At 42.7% G+C, this 11,964-nt stretch overlaps 1 pseudogene; it reads left to right on the top strand.

Moving 5' to 3' along the window:
* The first annotated feature begins 3,326 nt into the window (after nucleotides 1–3,326).
* On the top strand, nucleotides 3,327–4,787 carry LOC147672936 (uncharacterized; annotated as a pseudogene).
* Nucleotides 4,788–11,964: the final 7,177 nt, after the last annotated feature.

Genomic DNA, 11,964 nt, shown 5'->3' with positions numbered 1-11,964 from the left:
TGGAAAAATTGAGTTTAGATAGATCATTCCGCACTAGATTTTCGAATAGATCGATACTTTTATGGCTGCAAGGCGCTTGAAAAGTACTGGTGGGTCGTAATCCCAGTAGTTCATCAGCATTGACTTTGGGAGTTGGTGGTAGAACGTTGTCAAAGAAATGACGAAGTCTAAGTTTCCTGGTGAACTTGAATGTACTAACCTCTAGTTCCAAGAGATTGGTGGAGGTTACCGGAATAAATGAAGTGCCCTTCTCAAGAAGATTAATCTGCTGTTGAGGAATGGTGGTATTGGAAATGTTGATTACGAGACGTTCTTTCTGTTCTTGGCCGTGCTGCGTGTGTTGGGAAGGTTGGTTTCTTTGTCTTTTTCTTTTGGTCTGGCTCCGCCTGAGTCTTCGGGTGGTGTTGGGCCTGATTCTAAAAAATGAACCGCAGAGGATGTGGCGGTGGAGGTGGCTGCTTCCTGATCTTCAGGTGAGGTAGTTGTTGGTCTACGATTTGTGCGAGATGATGAATCGCTGGCTGAAGAGGAAGTGTCAGATTGAGGATTAGGTGGTCTGTTGCGACGCCGTTGGGCGTAGATGTCAGCCCAGGTATATACCTCGTCAAGTTTATAGTCGAGAGTGTCTCTGCGAAACTTTCTGAGCTTGCGGTCATGGATTTCCTTACGATGTTTTTCGAGGATACTCTCTGTGTCTTCAAGGGTTTTGGTTAATTCTTCCGGGGTGAGCATCTTTTTCAATTCCTCATCGACCTCTTTAATTTCATTTTCCAATTCTTTGAGAATACCGGATAGTTCCTCCACGATTAATAGAATCAGGTCTAGGCTGCATTTGTTAAGGATGCCATCCCATTTATCTTTAAATGATTTGGAGTTTTTGCACAAAGATGGTCTTAAAGAGATCCGTAGGCCACGTGGGATCCTGAGGGCCCGGTGGTATTTTAACAGTGTACTCGCATGGAGTTTCTGATTAATGTGTCTTTTAGATAAGTAGAGAAGTTGTTTAATGCATTGTTCCTTGTTGCGTGAGGTGGAGGTAGTGGGAATGTCTTCCTCTATTAGTGAATAGATACGGTTGCGTTCTTCATCATCATATGCCAGAGTGTGTGCTCTGGCTGGAGTGCTTTTGCTGATCTCGTCGAATTGCATATTGTTAGCGTGCTCCCGCCTAATGGCGGAAAAAGGATCAATGAAGAAGAGGGATAAGGAGGGGCACAGCTGGGTTGTAGAGACACCGTTGGGTGAAAGGTAGTAGGCTTCGTGTGCTCTCAAGGGTCAAAGAAATGCATGATCGTTTCCTCCAGCGAGGATATCCAGAAACCATCCTCAAAAAGGCAGAAACCAGAGTATCTAAAATTTCAAGACATGAAAGTCTCACTAAAAGGCCCAAAGATGATTCCCAACGGATTGTTCTCGTTTCTAAATTCTCTACTTCAAGCACCATGTACAAAAGGATCATTCTTAAACATTGGCCTATTCTCCAGATGGACCCAGACTTTCGGGACATTTTCAACCAACCACCATTGTTTGCTTACTCCAGAAGCAAAAACATCCAAGAAATTTTAACTACCACTTCCACTCACCCCATTACATATAAAGGTACTCAACCATGTCTCAATTGCAGTCATTGTCACAACATCATCAAAGGCAATACCATTAGACATCCGATGAAAGGACATCCCATCAAACTTGCAGTCAATGCAACCTGTGACACCTCGAACCTCATCTATGCACTAAAATGTCCCTGTGGAAAGCTCTACGTCGGCAAGACCGAACGTAAAATCAAAATCCGTTTGAATGAACACAAATCTAACATACGATTGAAATATGACAAGTCTAACATCGCCACACATTTCATCGAAGCAAGACACACCATCGCTCAGCTGCAGTTCATCATCCTTGAAACTGTCACCAAAAAAGAAGGCATCAACATGAACAAATTCCTCCTGCAACGAGAACTCGAATGGATTTATCGCCTTCAGACCATCAAACCTCATGGTCTTAACGATCGTATCGAATTCAGCTGTTACCTTTAATATGCAATACTACTGTTATTGTCATAGTACCTGATTTGCATTGTTCTTTGCTATTCACTCACTTTCTTCCTCACATTATTCACCTTTCCAATATGGCCGCCACAACATGCGCCCCACCCACGCATGACTTTCACCTTAGTCCTTTCTCACTTTTTGTGATACTCACTCCCGTTCATTTAGCTAGCATGGCCCACAACACTCAGGCGTCCCAGCTTTCCGGTAGTAGTGAGTCTCACTACACGCGTAGAGAAGTAAGTTCTAGATAGCACCGCCTGTGCTTATCTTCCCCGCGACCCGAGTCCTTCACCAACCATTACCCTCGTCACGCGCTGACGCTACCCCGTTACCCTTCACTCTCATCACTACCCAGTTTTAGACCGGCCCTCACCATTGATAGACACTTTAATCGTTCTGACCCGTTTTTCTGTCTTCAATTCTTCGTCCTCACTCCGGTTTGTCTTCTCTCTAGCGCTCCTTGAAAAAGGGCCACTGGCCCGAAATGCATCGGAGGTGTTCTCCCCGCATCACCGCTACTTTACCTGTACAAGATTAACATTTCCGATATGATTAATAATATCGATGGATTGACCTTTATCTGAAGAAATTAAAATCATTTGAATGAACTTTTGAATCATTGTTTTGAACTCTAACGTTGTGCCTCCCATAGGGGATGTATTTGCATTACGGTGCATACACCACTTATCAACACCAGCTTTGATCATGGGATTGGTATGAAGTGAAGTAGTGTGGCTCACTGGTTAGAGGCGGCAGACCCGAGAGCAGAGGACGGCCCGGGACCAGGGTTCGATTCCCGGCGCGGCAGGTTTCTGGCCCAGGGTCAGTGGACTCGATAATTCTCTCGCCTCGGTGCCCACTCTGATCAGCGATCACACTCGGCAACTCTGGGCATTAGCTTGCCTCATCTTCACTAACGGCCCCACCAGACCGCCGGGGATGCCTGGTCTCACCCTGGAGATACCCATTAAGGGACCATCTCTCAGGGAAGCCAGGAAGGGTTTCGCAGCGGTCGAAGCGCCTTGGGACCCTACGGGTAAGTAGTGCGCTATATATATAAATGCCAATACATTTACATTACTGCAGTACTCTGCTTTCTAATATGATGACAAGACATCATTCTAGGTGAATTGTAAACTCTTTCTGGGTAACTCACAACAGCCAGAGAAAAGCACAACAGAGCGGAGCCAGACAACTGACAGGTAAAGGAAAGAGGAGTTCTTGTATCAACAATACAACAGACTGTCCTAATTTGCACCGGCCAAAAGGAAGATACATCTTTACCCGCAAGCGTGCATAGCCATAATGCAATCTAAAGGCACAATCGCCTAGAAAGTCACCTTCTACGTATTAGGAGTGTGGCAAATGTTTGGTGGCTATTGCATTTTATTGTTTTATTGTTAAATCAAAACGTATAAAATATTGCACACATAAAAAGTGTCTGTGAAAAACACAAGTGCTTTATCAGCCATGTTGGCCCAACAGGAAATACAGTCAAGGGATGTAGACAAATATATACCCGACCCACAAACACTAACCAAGAAAGAAGAATCATACACATGCAGCGAGAGCTTTAGTTTGTCATCACTACTCAAGCTTCATCAGCACACGTACACAGGGGAAAAACCATTCAAGTGCAGTGAATGTGTGAAGAGCTTTAGTGAGTTATCAAGCTTTCAAAGACATCAGCGAACACACACTGGGGAAAAGCCATATCAATGCAGTGAATGTGTGAAGAGCCATAGTCGGTTATCAGTGCTTCAAAGCCATCAGCGAATACACACGGGGGAAAAACCATACAAGTGCACTGAATGTGAAAAGTGCTTTAGAGAGTTATCACACCTTCAAAGTCATCAGCGAACACACACAGGGGAAAAGCCATACCATTGCAATGAATGTGTGAAGAGCTTTAGTCAGTTATCAAGCCTTAAAAGTCATTAGCAAACTCACACAGGAGAAAAGCCATTCAGGTGCTGTGAATGTGTAAAGAGCTTTAGTCGGTTATCACAACTTCAGAGTCATCAGCAAACACACACGGGGGAAAAGCCATTTAAATGCAGTGAATGTGTAAAGAGCTTTAGTCGATTATCACTGCTTCAAAGCCATCAGCGAATACACACGGGGGAAAAACAATACAAGTGCACTGAATGTGCAAAGTGCTTTAGAAAGTTATCACACCTTCAAAGTCATCAGCGAATACACACAGGGGAAAAACCATTCAAGTGCACTGAATGTGCAAAGTGCTTTAGTGAGTTATCACACCTTCGAAGACATCAGCGAACACACACTGGGGAAAAGCCATTTAAATGCAGTGAATGTGTGAAGAGCTATAGTCGATTATCAGACCTACAAAGTCATTAGCGAACACACACGGGGGAAAAACCCTATCATTGTAGTGAATGTGACAGTAGTTTTCGTGTCTCTTCAGCATTAAGGAATCATCAGCGAATTCACACAGGAGAAAAACCATTCAAGTGCAATGAATGTGGGAAGAGCTTTAGTCTATTATCAGGCCTACAAAGACATCAGCGAACACACACAGGGGAAAAGCCATACCATTGCAATAAATGTGTGAAGAGCTTTAGTCTGTTATCAAACCTTCAAAGACACCAGCAAAGACACACAGAGGAAAAGCCATTCAAGTGCAGTGAATGTGTAAAGTGCTTTAGTCGCTTATCAAACCTCAAAACACATCAGCGAATACACACAGGGGAAATACCATTCAATTGCAGTTAATGTGCAAAGTGCTTTAGTCAGTTATCAAAACTTCTAACACATAATTGAACACACACAGGGGAAAAAAAATTCAAGTGCACTGAATGTGCAAAGTACTTAAGTCATTTATTAAGCCTACAAAGTCATCAGCGAACACACATGGGGAAAAACCATACCAGTACAGTGAATGTGCAAAGTGCTGTAGTCGCTTATCAAACCTCCAAACACATCAGCGAATACACATAGGGAAAACACCATTCAAGTGCAGTGAATGTGAAAAGTGCTTTAGTCAGTTATCACAACTTCATACACATAATCGAACACACACAGGGGAAAATCGAAATCAAGTGCACTGAATGTGCAAAGTGCTTTAGTCATTTATCAAGCCTACAAAGTCATCAGCGAACACACACGGGGGAAATACCATTCAAGTGCAGTGAATGTGTGAAGAACTTTAGTCAGTTATCAGACCTACAAAGTTATCAGCGAAGACACACAGGTAAAAAACCCTATCATTGTAGCGAATGTGACAGTAGTTTTCGGAGCTCTTCAGCATTAAGGTGTCATCAGCGAACTCACACAAGAGAAAAACCATTCAAGTGCAGTGAATTTGTAAAGTGCTTAAGTCGGTTATCACAACTTCATAGTCATCAGCGAACACACACGGAGGAAAAACCCTATTATTGTAGTGAATGTGACAGTAGTTTTCGCTTCTCTTCAGCATTAAGGTATCATCAGCGAACTCACACAGGAGAAAAACCATTCAAGTGCAATGAATGTGGGAACAGCTTTAGTCGATTATCAGAGCTACAAAGTCATCAGCAAACACACAGGGAGAAAAGAAAGAAGGGTGCTGAAAGTGTGAAGGTCTTTTGATAGAAGACCAGACTAGCAGTAAAGAAGAAAAACAGATACCAGTATTTTCAGAGTTATAAAAGTGTTTGTTTCTAGAGATTGTTCACTTCCAAACACAAAGCAAAGGAACATGATGCACCAGGATACACAGTTGGAGGCGAGCACAATGTGGATTAAAAGAAAAGAAACATTCTTGATTTTTATTTGATGAAGAAGAGTACAAAAAAAATCAATCGTACCTGATCACACTTCCTGTAAAAGCAACACTGAACAATACTGGGACTAACAATGGTATTTTCAGCTAACTTGTAAGATTAGTGATAAAACCTATAAAGCCAACACACCCAAAGTAAGCATGTTGTCAGGACTCTGGAGATGGAAGCTTCATTGGTAAAATGTATGTATTACTATTAACAAATGCCGCTGCAGTATATGTAATGAACTAAAGTGAAGCACAAGTGTTCAAGAAATAACCTATTTTTAGAAATAAAAGAGCATATACCTTGTTTTTAAGTAATAATAATAATAATAATAATAATAATCTTTATTCGGTTTCTTGACAATTGAAAAACCATAAAAGATAACATAGTTACACAAACTTTCAGTAAAAAAATAAAATTTGATTATGCAATAAAAAGATAAAGTTTTGCCAGCATTTTAGAAAAAATAGAGGATATTACTTTGCTTTTACAGGTTGTTTCTATGTCTCATGATACACTTTAAGAAATTTAGTACGTAGTACACAGTGCATTCAGAGTCCAGTAATTGGAGTGCCAGCATAGCTGGGCGACATTGTCTATAGCCCAATTTTTTTAACAAGGGTATAAGCCATATCTTTCGGAAAGTGTGATAGAACTTGCCAAAAAGTATTGTATGGATGGTGGACTGTTGGGATTGATCGTCACAAGGGCACAAGGCCATCTGAGTTCTCCAGTTATTTTTTTCTGGAAATGTCACCAGTCTGAAAAATAGGTTCAATCTGAACCTTGTTAGGAGCATCTTTTCATACGTGGTAATCTCTAGAGTAAGGTATGGCTGAATTTTCAAAGTCTGTTGTGTGATAATTGCATGCACAACAGATTTTTTTGTAGCCAGCGAAGATAGTCTCAGGGAGTCCAAATGGCTCAATGCAATTTGCTTTAGTTCTTTTTTAGGCATTTCCCTTAGTTGTTCTGGATTATAATAATATTGCCGAAGCCCCAGATTGCAAAAAAAGTGTCTGATATAGGAGAGCCAGGCTATTTTTTTGGCATGGTCCAACTCCATAGTATCGCGTAGGATGCTTTTTGTCAGACTGTTTTCTTCAGAAAGCCAGACTCTCCTCCAAAGCATAAGAGGTTGGATTTTGATAAGATCTTCAATATATGAGATTCCTAATTCTATATGTGAGGCATAGGTGGAAGTGCCTCGTGGAATTGATAGTAGGAATCTCATGAAGATATTTTCCTCTTTTTGAATAGAGCCAGTAGTTGTATGCCCCCAAATCCCTGCGCCATATAATGCGATAGATTGGCATTTCGCAGCATAGATCTGTAGCAGTTCCACTGGAGGTCTTCTTCCTAGTTTATTTGAAAATTTCATTAGTGCCATGATTGCTCGTTTAAAAAGATGTCTCCTAGCCTCTACCGCCGCTTTCCAATTTAGGGCATCATCTATCATAATACCTAAGTAGGGGTATTGTGAGGTTCTTTTAATTTTTTGGTTTTCCAGAAAAATGGACTTTACAGGTTTTCTTGTTCCACCGACCACCATGACGAAAGTTTTTTTCACATTTATATGCAAGTCCAAGGCAGCCATAAAATCTGCATATTTAGTTAATGATTTCTGCAGTTCATTCGGAGTTCGAGCTAAAATGACTGCGTCGTCCGCATAGAGCAGTGCGGGGATCAGACGATCTTTTACTTTTGGGAGGTCTCTCCCCCCTCTCAACAACATAACTCTTCAAGACCGTTGGTACAGAGTGAGAAGAGAAAGGGGGCCAGGACACAGCCTTGTCTCACTCCCCGCTCTACCCTAAATGATGCTGTTAGTTCTCCTCTTGTGCCATACCTCACTCTCGCCGTAGCTGCGCTGTAGAGCTCCCTTAGGAAGTCCAAAAGAGGGGGGTCTACCCCCATTTCGCTCAGGAGCGACCAGAGCTTGGCATGTGATACACAGTCAAATGCGGAGGACAAATCCACATATGTCATAAAAATAGTACCTGTTTTGGCGTGGGTATATTTGGATGTCAGCAGGGTAAGATTTAGTGCTTCAAATCATTTGCTGCATCTTTTACACACTTATCGGTTGTTGGATCAGCTCGTGCCTCGGGCCTTATAACTAAGTGTGACCCGTGGCTCCTCACCGACTTGGCTCTCCCTATTAAATTTGTGACTTGCCAAACTCTACTTTTTACCATAATTGAGCGACTGTAAGCAGCAGACTCTGGTTTAAGAATGTGGTGAAATAGTGAAATCCCACATCAAAAGCATATATGTGCCAGCGCAATCCGTTGCACTCCGAGCAACTCGTCTTCCACACTTGATTGTCCCTTGTTCTCAAATGTTCTGAAGGATTTGTCGTATGAATGCCAGAAGTGGCAGTGACATTCATGAAGCTAACCCTAATAGGAGTGTGTGGGAGATAGAGAGGGGGAGAGCTAAAGGGAGCGAGAGAGACAAAGAAAAGGGGAGAGAAATGGAACGAGGGGGAACGACACGTTATTTTTACTCACCTAAAACTAGAAGAAGCAGCCGAATACATATCAATGTGTGACATCACCAGAGAAACGGGCTGAACATCTATGAATTTATATATTTATTTTGAATACCTATAGACCCATGTCATGCCAATAAACATCGATTTACAAAAGGGGGTGGTGATGAACAGAGTGTCTGAATTGAGCAGACCACTCAGTCCAAAGATCAGGGCTTGATCCATCACCGTTATTTATCTCACTGCCCCATCCCAGCTCAGAACCTGGCCATATGCAAATCAGTCTGTCCCTGGCCCAGTGCATCATGGGAACAGGGCAGACTAAACTACCAAGCCAATTCTTTACCAGAAAGGAGACAAGCTACCGGGGACCGGTTTCTGGCATTTCAGCCTCTTCGGCCCGGCTTGCTTGAATCCTGATGGTGCAATGAGCTAGGGACTCACGTCACCACCGTAGTGGCAGTGGTGCTTCGTATGTGCTCCTCCATTCCTTATTTCTCCACACAAATCCCATCATCCGTCCCTACTTTTCACGGACTCTCCATAAGAATGCCTTTATACGAAGCCACGTCTATAATTTTCATTATTTTGGGTGACAGCCAATGAAGCGGTGTGTTTCACCCTCTAATGGTTGCCCCAGACTTTTTGTGGAGAGCTACTATGATTGGTTTGAAAGCCATCAGCCAATCCTAGTGCTCGCTGCTCCACTGCGGAAAACATCCTTTACAACGCAACTTTTACCACGCAGTGCTTTTACATCGCAACTTTTACAACGCAAACCATTACAACGCATTGCGCTGGGGGGCGCTCTAGGATAGGGAATAGATTTAATTCACTATCCAACACCTTCCCTACTATCCACGGGGACTGGAGTTGGAATAGTAAATTAAACTATTCACTATCCATCGCCCCCCAACACTATGAGTTGTAAGGGCATGCGTTGTAAAAGTTGCGATGTAAAAGCATGCGTGGTAAAAGCATGCGTTGTAATGTCATACATCCCTCCACTGCAGGACTTATATGGGCCAATGAGAACAGCTTTGGTTACCCAGCCTTGGGTTGCTTTAGCTCCTGCAAATCACGCTTTCAGTGTTATTCTAAATTGTTTACAGTGTCCTGCACTTTTGAAACTGCAAATCCGTTTGAAACCGGCCACCAAGTCATTCCAAGTGCACTAGGTCTCGCATTTACGAGAGCTTGTGTTATTGGCATTGTACATAATAATCCCTTTTATATTAAGTTTTGTTTCTTAAAACATAAATAACAGGCATTGTCATTTACAATGCTTATAGCTTAAACTCTTACAGATGTGAAACCTATTGCATTGAAAATGCGTGTTTAATTAATTTATTATATCCCTGAGTCTGGTAAAGGCTGCCAAAACATATTGTTCAGGTTGAAACCAACCAATCAGAGACTCTGTCCCTCACCACCCCTTGTTGTAAATATTTTTGTCCACCCTAAGCGTGGAAGGGTATACTCAGATGTGAGTCCCTTGCTCATTGCACCATCAGGATTCAAGCAAGCCGGGCCGAAGAGGCTGAAATGCCAGAAACCGGTCCCCGGTAGCTTGTTTCCTTCCCAGTGTAAGAATTGGCTTATGTAGTTTGGTTTGCCCTGTTCCCATCATGCACTGGGACAGGAACAGACTAATTTGCATACAGCCAGGTTCTGAAACTGGGATGGTGCAGTGAGCTAAAAAACGGTGTTGGATCTAGCCCTGATCTCTTGACTGGGTGAGAGTATTCTGTTTAATTCAGAGACTCTGTCCCTCACCACCCCTTGTTGTAAATATTTTTGTCCACCCTAAGCGTGGAAGGGTATACTCAGATGTGAGTCCCTTGCTCATTGCACCATCAGGATTCAAGCAAGCCGGGCCGAAGAGGCTGAAATGCCAGAAACCGGTCCCCGGTAGCTTGTTTCCTTCCCAGTGTAAGAATTGGCTTATGTAGTTTGGTTTGCCCTGTTCCCATCATGCACTGGGACAGGAACAGACTAATTTGCATACAGCCAGGTTCTGAAACTGGGATGGTGCAGTGAGCTAAAAAACGGTGTTGGATCTAGCCCTGATCTCTTGACTGGGTGAGAGTATTCTGTTTAATTCAGAGACTCTGTCCCTCACCACCCCTTGTTGTAAATATTTTTGTCCACCCTAAGCGTGGAAGGGTATACTCAGATGTGAGTCCCTTGCTCATTGCACCATCAGGATTCAAGCAAGCCGGGCCGAAGAGGCTGAAATGCCAGAAACCGGTCCCCGGTAGCTTGTTTCCTTCCCAGTGTAAGAATTGGCTTATGTAGTTTGGTTTGCCCTGTTCCTATCATGCACTGGGACAGGAACAGACTAATTTGCATACAGCCAGGTTCTGAAACTGGGATGGTGCAGTGAGCTAAAAAACGGTGTTGGATCTAGCCCTGATCTCTTGACTGGGTGAGAGTATTCTGTTTAATTCAGAGACTCTGTCCCTCACCACCCCTTGTTGTAAATATTTTTGTCCACCCTAAGCGTGGAAGGGTATACTCAGATGTGAGTCCCTTGCTCATTGCACCATCAGGATTCAAGCAAGCCGGGCCGAAGAGGCTGAAATGCCAGAAACCGGTCCCCGGTAGCTTGTTTCCTTCCCAGTGTAAGAATTGGCTTATGTAGTTTGGTTTGCCCTGTTCCCATCATGCACTGGGACAGGAACAGACTAATTTGCATACAGCCAGGTTCTGAAACTGGGATGGTGCAGTGAGCTAAAAAACGGTGTTGGATCTAGCCCTGATCTCTTGACTGGGTGAGAGTATTCTGTTTAATTCAGAGACTCTGTCCCTCACCACCCCTTGTTGTAAATATGCCAATAAACATGGCACAGGTAAGGAAAATAGTGAAGGAGCCATTTATCAAATGCAAAGCACAGGATGCCATATGTAGTGACATCACAAGAAGTGATGTCAGGCCCTTATAATAATTTTTACGTGAAAGGTTGACGGCCTGTTTTAAAAACAAAAAACAAGAAACATAGAATAATTACAACATCTATTTTTGCAAATATTATTTTGTAACTAAACTCAGAAATGAAAGTGTAAATATTTTTAAACAGATATGTGGAACTTGGAAATTACTTTTGTAAACAGTTTTCAGCGAATAAATAATATGTGCTTTTAATTTGCGTTTGTTTCCTGACATTATTCTTTATCCATCCCCTAAGCCCCAAACTGTTTCACATTTTCAGTGTATTAAGCACTAGAAGGGCTAATTTTGTCAAGTTCTATGTTCCTCTCTTGCTCCACTCACACAAACAAACACTCAGAGGCCTGTGTCTGCAGTGCTGGGGCACAAAGTAACAATTATCAGTCGCAGGCTAAGGAGCTGAGTGGAACTGAGTCAAGTTTCTAGATAATAGTGGGGGGACCCCTTCAAACTGTGGCTACACCTGACTTGTGTCGTGCTGATAAAGCAATAGTGAATTTTAGTACTTTATGATGAATTGAAATGAGAGAAAGAGAAGACGAGAGCGAGGTGCAGGATATATTAAAGAAAATGAAAGAAAGAGATGCAAGACTTTACCCTGTTCTGTGTACAAGCACTTTGAGTAAACAAGTTGTGCTGTGCGTTGTGAACAGGCTGTCGCCCCCCCTTTTTATGTAAATGAGCTTCTGTGACAGGACA

This window comes from Lissotriton vulgaris, unplaced genomic scaffold, assembly GCF_964263255.1.
Source record: "Lissotriton vulgaris unplaced genomic scaffold, aLisVul1.2 SCAFFOLD_1389, whole genome shotgun sequence".
NCBI classification, from domain to species: domain Eukaryota; kingdom Metazoa; phylum Chordata; class Amphibia; order Caudata; family Salamandridae; genus Lissotriton; species Lissotriton vulgaris.
Note: the sequence above shows the minus strand (reverse complement) of the source record. Positions and strands in the feature narration are given on the sequence as shown.